This window comes from Ursus arctos, unplaced genomic scaffold (genome assembly GCF_023065955.2).
Source record: "Ursus arctos isolate Adak ecotype North America unplaced genomic scaffold, UrsArc2.0 scaffold_5, whole genome shotgun sequence".
NCBI lineage: Eukaryota > Metazoa > Chordata > Mammalia > Carnivora > Ursidae > Ursus > Ursus arctos.
Window position 1 is genome coordinate 11959319 of NW_026623067.1, and position 12297 is coordinate 11971615.

Consider the following 12297-nt stretch of genomic DNA (forward strand, 5'->3'; position numbering starts at 1 on the left):
GGTAGAAAAAGGAACACTAGTGCACCGTTTGTGGGAATGCAAACTGGTGCAGGCACAGTGGAAAACAGTATGGAAATTTCTCAAAAATTTAAAAATAGAACTCCCCTATGATACAGTAATTGGACTACTGAGTATTTACCCAAAGAATACAAAAATACTAATTCAAAGGGATACATGCACCTCCATACTTATTGCAGCATTTTTTTTTTTTTTTACAAATGCTACATTATGGAATCTGCCCAAGTGTCCATCAATAGATGGACAAAGAAGATGTAGTATATATACAATGTATCATTACTCAACCATAAAAAAGAAAGAAATGAATCTTTGGAAAGGAATTTTATGCATGTCAGGACTGACTCACATTGGAATGAATAAATTTTAATACAAAACTAAGCTGGTGCAAAATTAATATTTGGTTTCCTATCTGTTAAAAAAACAAAGTTTTCATTTTCTTGTTTTTAACATTTGATCTACTTTTGGCAATAGGTTGTTAAAGATTCCTTTCCATTTAAATGATCTTCTTAGAAAACAAAACACATGTGAAATTCCTAGAAATTTGATACCATTATAATGTTACCACTTGTAATCACTCTCTTACCTTCTGAGATTGCTGTCATCAAAATTGAGGCTCACACTGAAAGAATTACACCAGGGTATCAAGAAAATGCCTCAGTGGACTCTCATGCAAAGGCAGCCAGCAAAAGAATCATAAAGATTGTGGCACATGTGGATAACATCCATTCTGCTGCTAGAAAAATGTCCCCTCATTGTGAGATTTTTTTTTTAAAGATTTTTATTTATTTATTTGACAGAGATAGAGACAGCCAGCGAGAGAGGGAACACAAGCAGGGGGAGTGGGAGAGGAAGAAGCAGGCTCATAGCAGAGGAGCCTGATGTGGGGCTCGATCCCATAACGCCGGGATCACGCCCTGAGCCGAAGGCAGATGCTTAACCGCTGTGCCACCCAGGCGCCCCCATTGTGAGATTTTTGCCATTCTAATGTCAGAGTAATACGGTAAACACTCTGCTCCTAAACCGGAGAAAATAAGGTGGATAAACAATGGCTGTAAGAACAAACAGTTAAGGCTTTGGGAAACCCAAGACAGCTGCTTGATTTTTCCTCACTCCTTGGTAAACTATTTTTTGTTTTTTTCACCCTTTCACCAACCGTAGTACATTTAAGATGACTCAAACTATGACGACATTCGAGAGGCAATTTGTATAAAATGTGAGAACAGTTTACCACCAATGTCTGATTTCTCAGATCCATTATCCTGGAAAAATTAGTTTTGCCCCCAGAGGCCTCTCATGTATTCCCTCTGGACTTTGAATACCTGCTGATGGTTTTTGTTGACTAAAACCTAGTATGAATTATCAATATATTCTTGATGTTATCTGTATGTTTTTCACGTATGTTGAAGATTTCTCCTGCTGCAAGCCTGACATTCTCACAGTAGCATAGAAACTGGGAGAAAATGTGTTTGCCACATGGGATATAATCTCTATATCTATAATCTTCCATAATCTCTAGTGATTGAGGCAGCCATTTCATTGGACAAATCATACCAGCTTAATAAAAACCTTTCAGACTTCTTGGAATCATCACTGGCCCTATCACCCTCAATCATCAGGCAAGGTTGAGAAATCTAATGGGATTCTCAAACTTAAAAATTTTAAACTAGCCAAAACTACTGGACTTCCCTGTCCTAAGGTATTGTCTTTGGACTTGCTGACTGTTTGCAGTACCCTCTTTGGGTATGTAAACTCACCTCACACAACATAGTCACTGGCAGACCGATATTTATTGGTATACAACTTTCTGCTGACACCTTTTGTCTCATGCTAGTATGACCAACTACAGCAAAATATTTAATGTTTTACCATTAAGCCTATCATCAGTAGGTTAAAGATGACTTCCAGGATCTCAAGTCAAAGCATCCTGTTGGTCATAGTCTAGAGTCTGGTGACTGGGTATTCTGGAATTGTCATTTTGAACTCCATTGAAAGGAATCTTACCAAGTGCTCCCAACCACTGACATTGCTACAAAACTAGAAGGTGTTGAGTCTTGGGTATACATTTCACAGCTAAAGAAGGCTTTACTTGATACCTGGTCCTGTACGGATGCTAGAAATCTCTAAATCAATTGAATAGGAAGATAAGTAGCTGACATTGAGGTAGACTGCCTTCATCCAAGACCACAGATAAAGTCTTCGCACTTAAACTACATGTGAAATCCTTTCTCCTTTTTTCCCTTTCCTTTACTCTGGCATACTCTTGGAAAAATAATGCCCTTAACTGTATGTCTAAGCCAGTTGCTCAGAAGGGGGAGTAAACTCCAGAATTTAAAACAACCTTTTAGGGGTGCCTGGGTGGCTGAGTCGTTAAGCGTCTGCCTTCGGCTCCGGGCATGATCCCAGAGTTCTGGGATCGAGCCCTTCATCGGGTGCCCCGCTCTGCTGGGAAGCCTCCTTCTTTCTCTCCTACTCCCCCTGCTTGTGTTCCCTCTCTCGCTGGCTGTCTCTCTCTCTGTCAAATAAATAAATAAAATCTTAATAAAAAACCTTTTAATTCAGGCTGAGAAAATCTAATCATGTCCCTAAATTTTTCTCAAGCAAAATATGACATCACATTGGTTGGCTTCCTTGGATTTACATCACTGAGTTAAAAAAGACCAACCAGGATGCATTCATGACTCAGAATTTGCTTCCTTTGACTAGGCTATGCCTCCCTGGTTAATGGTAAATTTACAGGACAATTTGATCAGGAACCTGTCCTTAACTCCTAATATATTGCAAAATCCATTCCTAAGACAATAGATGCCCAAGAAAGATCCTTAGACTCTCTGGCCAAAGATTTTCTTAACAATAAGACAGCCTCTGATTATCTTTTAGCCTAGCTAGAACTGTCTATACTGTGATGAACGGCACCTGATGCATCCAGATGAACACTTCTGGAGAAACTGAAGCACGACTACATAAGATCACTGAGCAAGTCATTTGGCTTAAAAAGATGACCCTTCAATAGGGTCTTTTTTTAAATTTATTCAATTTTGAGTGTTTGGGTCTTGGGTACCATGGCTTCAAAGTGCACTCCAACAACTGAAAACTATCTGTCCATAAAAATCATATGAATCGGCCAGGTACACTCTGTGTTCTTGAAATTTTTAAATGCATATTCACATGTGCTAGCCACTAAGCAAGTAATCTCCCTGAGACTGGAACATCAGAAAAAGAATGTGGAAGAGGAATGATACCAAAATTGTGAACCTGAAGTCATCACCTGTGAATATGAGAGATTAACCAAAAACATCATGACATGTGAGTACTATAGAAAGGATCAACAAAAGCTGGGAGAACAAATGAACAGTAGCCCAAGTTGGCACCAAGGCCTTCCATTTTGATCACATCTCTAAGTTAAGCTGAGAGTCTGATCAAAGTAGGGGAATTGTGAAAAAGAAGTTCCACAGGGCCACAGGGTCACAGGGCTATAGGAGCCACAAGTTAAGGCCTGACCTCATTAAACCAAGATCGAATACCTCACCTAACTACAGTTTCACTCCCCTGGGCATTTGTAATTTAACCAGTCAGTGTAGGAGTTTCTGATCAGCCATGGGAAATTTGCCGATAGACCATTTCCCTTCTTCATAGGAGAACAATCCTGACTAAAGTAATTCTTGGGGAGCCAGCGTGGCTCAGTTAGTGAAGAGTCCTACTCTTAATGTCAGCTCATGTCTTGATCTCAGGGTTGTGAGTTCAAGCCCCACATTGATTTCCACGCTGGGAGTAGAGTGTACTTAAAAAATTTTTAAAAAAGCAATGGCTTCTTTGCTCATTTTTTTTTCCTTTTTTTCTTCCTCACTTCCTTTAAAAACATTTGTTTTGGGGGCGTGTGGGTGGCGCAGTTGTTAAGCATCTGCCTTCGGCTCAGGGCGTGATCCCAGTGTTCTGGGATTGAGCCCTGCATCAGGCTCCTCTGCTAGGAGCGTGCTTTTTCCTCTCCCACTCCCCCTGTTTGTATTCCCTCTCTCACTGGCTGTCTCTCTCTGTCAAATAAATAAATTTAAATAAATCTTAAAAAACAAAGCAAAACAAAACATTTGTTTTCCTTCACTTCAATAGAGCTCCTTTGTATTTGCTAGATAAGATACTACCTAATTCATGACTCATTTAATAAAGCCAATCACTCCTTCCTATTTATTCAGTTGAATTGTCTTTTAATAGATAATATGCATTGTCTCTCCAGGGGAAGGTATTTAGGCATGAGATGGGGGGTGTCTGATCCAGAAGCTCTTGGGGAAAAACCCCTATCCACTGACACCCCAGACATTCACATGTTCCTTCTGCAGTTCACAGGAATAAAGTTTGTTCTCCAACAGCCCTCTGAAAATGCCCCAAATAGTTAAATTCTTTAACTGACTTACACCCATCCATCAGCCATCCTGGCCCTCAGCCTTCCAAGTCTACAGCACCCAAAATCAAGCATTCAGAGTGTCCCACCCTCAGACGTACAGATCTCTAATTCTATTTTTAGATCTGTACTCAATCCAAAGAGATTCCTTGCTTACCAGTTCCTGAGGGAAAAGAGACTTCTGGTGTCAGAGCTGAGCTCTGAATATGTTCCCTGGCAGTGCAGGAAATGCTGAGCCTGGTTGAAGTGGTCCCTGCAGCCCACAGCAGGAGCACCCCTCTGCACAGACTGGCCTTGCACAGCAGAGATTAAAGAGCTAACTGTCACCCCAAATGTCTACACTGCTTGTGAGGAGCAGGCAGGACTTAAATCATCTCTGGCCTCTGCTCCACCCTCACAGGAATCTGGCCAATAGTAAGAAGCAGTCATCACATTGCAGAGCCCCACATTTCCAGAAACAGAAAGTGATATCAAAGTTCAGTAGGTTTCTATTCTGAAAAACACAGCCATTTCCAAGAAGTGAAACTGAAAGACACCATGGCCACTGATTTTGTGTGTTTTTGGCATCATGAGTAAGAAGAGGGAACAGGATCCCAGGCAGGAGGCTTCTAGTGATGTCTGAGAGGCCACACTAACCAGGATAAGGGATCCAGGCCAGACAGAATCTGAATCCAGAATAAGAGAACACAGACCTGAGTGCTGGGAAAATGACACTCATGGCCCCCCATTAAATTTGGACAGCCCAAACTCTACGGAGAGTGAAGTCTTATAAAGAGTGTATCTAGTCCTTGTCCCTGGTTCCTGGCACATAGCTTCAAAAACCTTGGGGATTTCCTTAAGGGATAGGAGTTGACTTTGTTATGCTAATGAAGTGATTCCAGGCAGGATCCTAGATAGCTTCAGGTCACTGGCTGGTCACTAGAAAGATCAACCACTGAATAATAGGTGGGAATTTGGTCCAGCTGAACCTCTGGGGAGGAGAAGGGGGGTTGGAGACTGAATTCAATCAAATGGCCAATTATTTGATCAATCACATCCACATAATGAAACCTTAATCAAAACCCTGGACACCAATGCTCAAGTGGGCTTCTTGGTTATGTTTGCACTGATGTTCTGGGAGGGTGATATAGGCATGGAAGCTGTGTACTCTCTCCCCGACCTCACCCTATGTGTATTCTTTTAAATAAAACTGTACTTGTACTGGTAAAGCTTTCCTTACTTCTGTGTATCATTCTTATTATCAAGCCTGAGGGGGTTACAGGACCTCCCTAATTTGTGGACAGTTAGAGGTCCAGGTGACCTAAGGAATCTGCTCAAGTACAGCTAGTGTCCGAAGTGAGGGTAATCTTCTCAAGGACTGAGTCCTGATATCTGGGAAATCTTTGTGAACTCTGGGGGGTTAGTGCAGGAATTAAAAGGCAGTATACCAATCTGGGGTGAAAACTGACTAGAGAGTAACCCTGTATCCTTGGCAATCATGTTCTGGCTTTAATTTTTTTTTCATTTTTTTGATTGAAAAGAAATCTGCTATGTAATGTATTTATTTATTTATTTTATTATTATTTTTTAAAAAATTTTTAATGATTTTTTATTATGTTAGTCATCATACAGTACATCCCTGGTTTTTTATGTAAAGTTCGATGATTCATTAGTTGCATATAACACCCAGTGCACCATGCAATTTTAATTTTTAAATATTTTTTATTTTGTTATATTAGTCACCATACAGTACATCCCCAGTTTTTGATGCAATGTTCCATGATTCATTATTTGCGTATAACACCCAATGCACCATGCAATATGTGCCCTCCTTAATACCCATCACCAGCCTAGCCCAATCCCCACCCCCTCCCCTCTGAAGCCCTCAGTTTGTTTCCCAGAGTTCATAGTTTCTCATGGTCCATTCCCCCTTCTGTTTACCCCCCCTTCATTCTTCCCTTCCTTCTCCTACCAATCTTCCTGCTATTTCTTATGGTCCATAAATGAGTGAAACCATATGATAATTGTGTTTCTCTGCTTGATTTATTTCACTTAACATAATCTCCTCCAGTCCTGTCCATGTTGCTGCAAATGTTGTGTAATCGTTCTTTCTGATGGCTGAGTAATATTCCATTGTATATATGGACCACATCTTCTTTATCCATTCATCTGTTGAAGGGCATCTCAGCTCCTTCCACAATTTAGCTACTGTGGACAATGCTGCTATGAACATTGGGGTGCATATGGCCCTTCTCTTCACTACGTCTGTATCTTTGGGGTAAATACCCAGTAGTGCAATTGCTGGATCATAGGGTAGCTCAATTTTTAACTTTTTAAGGGACCTCCACACTGTTTTCCAGAGTGGCTGTACCAACTTGCATTCCCACCAACAGTGTAGGAGGGATCCCCTTTCTCCACATCCTCTCCAACCTTTGTTGTTTCCTGCCTTGTCCATTTTTGCCATTCTAACTGGCATAAGGTGGTATCTCAATGTGGTTTTGATTTGAATTTCCCTGATGGCTAATGATATTGAACATTTTTTCATGTGTCTGTTAGCCATTTGTATGTCTTCATTGGAAAAGTGTCCATTCAGATTTTCTGCCCATTTTTTGATTTGATTATGTGTAATTTATTTTTAAGAGTTATAAGACATATACAATAATATGTCCCTCCACAAGCAATGGCCATTCATTAAATTTCCATACCAGAGGGACTGTGCCATCCTTAAAGGTCTATTTTGTGAATGTATGAGCAAATATGAAAAATGCATCTTCTCCTTTTTACAAAAATGGCGGCATTCCCTACACAATGTCCTGTACTCTGGGTTCTTCATTTACTTTTGTAATTGTTCCAGATGAAAACACTCGAAGCTCCTTCGGTTAAAATATTTTTATTAATGTGTTCTCAAACAACATCTATTTTTCTGACAAGTAGGTCAAGAAATAAAATCTATGTGAATAAAGCTGTCACTTTAAAAATGAAGAAAAAAAAATGGGACCTGCCCAACCCAGTAAACTCTGCTGATGCCCTGCAAATAGCAACTACCTCTTCCAATTTGGAGGTTACCCTTTCACACACACCACATTTTGATTGAAAAATAATTAACATAAACTATTGTCTTAGTTTTCTATGTGCACAGCATTGATTCAACAACGCTATACGTTACTCAATGCTTGCCACAATAAGTGCAGTCACCATATGCCATTGTTACAATATCAATGACTATATTCCCTATGTTGTACTATTCATCTCTGCAACTTACACATTTTATAACTGGAAGTTTATGGCTTTTTAATTTTCTTTTTTTATTTTACCTTTGCCCCATCCACATCCCATCTGGCAACTACCAGTTTGTTCTGTGTTTAACAGTCAGTTTTGTTGTTGTTTGTTCAGATGTCACATATAAGTAAAATTATATATTTGTTTTTCTCCTTCGGCCTTATTTCACTTTGCATAATAACTTGTAAGTCATCCATGTTGTCACAAATGGCAAGCTGTCATTATTTTATGACTGAGTAATATTCCATTGTGTGTGTGTATGTATATGTATATCTATTCATCATCAATGCACACTTGGTTAAATTTATTCCTATGTAATTTGACATTGGACCAGATGGATTTAAGTGATATATCCAGAATGCTCCATCCTAAAACAGCAGAATACACATTGTTTTCAAGTGCATGTGGATTCTCCAGCTTGGATTGCATATTAGACCACAAAACAAGTCTCAAAAAGTTTCAAAAGATCAAAGTCATACCACATACCTTTCCAGACCACAATGCTATGAAACTAGAAATCAACCACAAGAAAAAATCTGGAAAGAGCACAAGTACATGGAGGTTAAATAACATGCTACCACAGAATGAATGGATCAACCAAGAAGTGAAAGAGGAAAACAAAAAATTCATGGAGCCAAATAAAAATAGATACACAGTGATCCAAATTCTTTGGAATACAGCAAAGCAGTTCTAAGCCTCAAGTTTATAGCAATACAGGTCTACCTCAAGATAAGAAAGATCTCAAATAAACAACCTAACCTTACACCTAGAGGAGCTGGAAAAGGAAGAACAAACAAAACCTGGAAACAGTAGATGGAAGGAAATCATATAGATTACAGCAGAAATAAATGAAATAAAACTACAAAACCAATAGAAAAGATCGATGAAATGAGGAGCAGGTACTTAGAAAACATCAACAGAATTGATAAACCTTTAGCCAGACTTGAAAGAAAGAAAGAAAGAAAGAAAGAGAAAGAGCTCACATAAAATCAGAAATTAAAGAGGAGAAATAGAAAGTGACACGATAGAAATACAAAGGATTGTAAGAGAATATTATGAAAAATTGTAAAGCAAGAAGTTTAATAACATAAAAGAAATGGATAAATTTTTTGAAACATGTAACCTCCCAAAACTGAATCAGGAAGAAATAGAAAATCTGAACAGACTGATTACCAGCAATGAAATTGAATCAGTAGTAAAAATATTCCAACAAACAAACATCAGGACCCGATAACCTCACAATGAATTTTAGCAAACATGTAAAGAAGAGTAAATACCTGTTCTTCTCTAACAATTCCTAAAATAGAAGAGAAAGAAAAACTTCCAAATGCATTCTATAAAGCCAAAATTACCCTGTTACCAAAATCGGATAAAGTCACTAAAAAACAAATAAAACAAACAAAACAAACAAAACAAAACCCAAAAAACAACTCCAGGCCAATTTCTCTGATGAACATAGTTGCAAATATGCTCACAAAATATTAGCAGGCCAAATATAACAAAACATTAAAAAAATCATTCACCTGGATCAAGTTGAATGTATTCTAAATGCAAAAGTGGTTCAATAAATGCAAATCACTCAAAATGAATCAATCCATCAGAAAGAATGATTATCCAACATTTGCAGCAACATGGATGGGTCTGGAGGAGATTATGCTAAGTGAAATAAGTCAAGCAGAGAAAGACAATTATCATATGGTTTCACTCATTTGTGGGACATAAGGAATAGTAGGGAGGGTGGTAGGAGAAGGAAGGGAAGAATGAAGGGGGTGGTAAACAGAAGGGGGAATGAACCACTAGAGACTATGGACTCTGGGAAACAAACTGAGGGTTTCAGAGGGGAGGCGGGTGGGGAATGGGCTAGGCCAGTGATGGGTATTAAGGAGGGCACATAATGCATGGAGCACTGGGTGTTATATGCAAACAATGAATCATGGAACACTACATCAAAAAGTAATGATGTACTGTATCGTGACACTAACATAACAATAAAAAATTTTAAAAAATGAATCAATCAACATGATACATTAAATTAATAAGAGAAAGAATAAAAACCATATGATCATTTCAATAGCTGCAGAAACAAACACTGACAATGCATAACATCCATTTACATTAAAAAGATTTAGAGGGAACAACCCTCAACATAATAAAACCCATGTATGCAAATCTCACAGTGAACATCATACTCTCATTAATTCTTTCAAAGAACCAGATTCTAGTTTCCTTCATCTGTGCTACTGTTCTTTTTTTTTTTTTTCCATTTCATTGATTTCTGCTCTAATCTTTATTATTTCTCTTCTCCTGCTTGGCTTAGGCTTTGTTTGCTGTTCTTCCTCCAGTTCTTTAACATGTAAAGTTAGCTTGTGTATTTGGGATTTTTCTATTTTTTGGAATGAGGCTTGGATGGCTATGTCTTTCCCCCTTAGGAACGCCTTTGCAGTATCCTATAGGTTTTGGACCGATGTGTTTTTGTTCTCATTAGTTTCCATGAATTGTTTAAGTTCTTGCTTAATTTTCTGGTTGACCCAAACATTTCTTAAGCAGGATGGTTTTTAGCTTCCAACTGTTTGAATTCTTTTCAATTTTTTTCTTGGGATTGAGTTCCAGTTTCAAAGCATTGTGATCTGAGAATATGCAGGGAATAATCTCAGTCTTTTGGTATCGGTTGGTTGAGAGTTGATTTGTGACCTGGTTTGTGGTGTATTATGGAGAAAGTTCCATGTGTGTTCGAGAAGAATGAGTATTCTGTTGTTTTAGAGTGGAATGTTCTGTGTATATCTATGAAGACCCTCTGGTCCAGTGTGTCATTCAAAGCTCTTGTTTCTTTGTTGATTTTCTTCCTAGATGATCTGTCTGTTGCTGAGAGTGGAGTGTTGAGGTCTCCTATTATTAAAATATTCTCAATATGTGTCTTTAATTTTGGTTAACAGTTGGCTTATGTAGTTGGCTGCTCCCATGTGGGGGCACAGATGTTTACAACTGTTAGATCTTCTTGTTGGGTAGACCCTTTAAGAATGATATAGTGTCCTTCTGTATCTCTTATTACAGTCTTTAGCTTAAAATATAATTTGTCTGATATAAGAATTGCTACCCCAGCTTTCTTTTGAGGTCTGTTGGCATGAAAAATGGTTCTCCATCCCCTCACTTTCAGTCTGGATGTATTTTTAGGTTCCAAAGGAGTCTCTTGTAGACAGCGTATGGATGGTCATGTCTTTTTATCCAATCTGCAACCCTGTGGCATTTTATGGGAGCATTTAGGCCATTCACGTTGAGAGTGCTTATTGAAAGATATGATTTTATTGCCATCATGTTGCCTGTGAAGTCCTTGTTCTATAGATTGTCTCCCTAAATTTCTGGCCTCTTGAGGTCTTTCTTCTTTTATAGAACCCCTCCTTAATATTTCTTGCAGGGCCAGCTTGGTGGTCACATATTTTTCAGTTTCTGCTGGTCTTGGAAGCTCCTTATCTCTCCATCCATTCTGAATGACAGGCTTGCTGGATAAAGTATACTTGACTGCATTTTTTTTCTCACTTAGTACCCTGAATATGTCTTGCCAGGTCTTTCTGGCTTGCCAGGTCTCTGTGAACATGTCTGATATTATTCTGATGTTCCTCCCTCTGTATGTAAGAAATCTCTTCCCCTGTCACATTCAAGATTGTTTCCTTGGATCTATGATTTGCGAATTGTACTATTATATGTTGTGGCATCAGTCTGTTCTCAAGGACCTTGGTAAGGGTCCTCTCTGCCTCTTGGATACGAATGTGTTTCCTTCCCCAGATTAGGGAAGTTCTCAGCTACAATTTGCTCAAATATATCTTCTAGACCTTGCTTTCTCTCCACTCCCTCATGGATCCCAAGTATTCTGATATTGGATTGTTTCATAGCATCATGTATCTCTCTCAGTCTGATCCCTTGGGCTTTAATCTGTTTTTCCCATGCCTCCCCAGTTTCCTTCTCTTCTGTCGTCTTATCTTCTAGCTCACTAATTCATTCTTCTCCCTCATTTACACTGGCAGTCAGAGTATCTAGTTTAGACTGTATTTCATTTGTATAATTTTTAGGTTTGGCCTGATTAGATCTCATTTCTGCCCTTAGAGTTTCTATTTTGTTGCTAATATTTTTCTCAAGCTTAGATATCAACTTCATAATTGTTACTCTGAAGTCTATTTCTGAAATCTTGCTTATATCCGTATCCATTAGGTCTATGGCAGAGGCCACAGTCTCTGATTCTTTTCTTTGTTGGGGGTTCCTCCTCTTAGTCATTCTGTTGAGGGGTGGTTGAGGGAATGTACAGAGTCCAAAGTATTAACCACAACCCAAGCAAGATGCATCTGTTTTATAGGGACCTTAAAATTGTCATCCTCTTGTTCTTCCAATCTTTCTTCTGGGGGATGGACCTGCTGCACTGTTACTCAGGCAACCCTGCTTGGGCAGAGTTGCCCTGACCCTGTTGGGGGGTTGCTCAGTGAAAACCAGTTTTTTGGGGGCTTTTGTCCTCTGGAAGTTTTCCCTGGTGGCTTTTTGTGTCTCTCCTGAGAGTCAGAACAGAAGTGACTGCATCCAAACCTTTATCTCAGAACAGAGAAATTGCTGTCTGCTCTTCACTGAGCTCTCCAGGTCACACT

General features: G+C 39.0%; 1 protein-coding gene across 8 annotated transcripts in view; it reads right to left on the reverse strand.

The window, feature by feature from the left end:
* LOC113261538 (interferon-gamma-inducible GTPase 10-like) overlaps positions 1 to 4778 on the reverse strand; it is a 57503-nt gene extending 52725 nt beyond the window's left edge. For 4 of the 8 annotated variants that reach the window (XM_044387297.3, XM_057307215.1, XM_044387294.3 and 1 more), the window contains exon 1: positions 4569 to 4768. The gene's annotated coding sequence lies outside the window, so the exon portion shown is untranslated. Of the gene's footprint in view, positions 1 to 4568 lie in introns of all 8 variants that reach the window. The other 4 variants (XM_044387291.3, XM_044387298.3, XM_044387299.3 and 1 more) reach the window with 4 other exon arrangements.
* Between the last annotated feature and the right edge of the window lie 7519 nt (positions 4779 to 12297).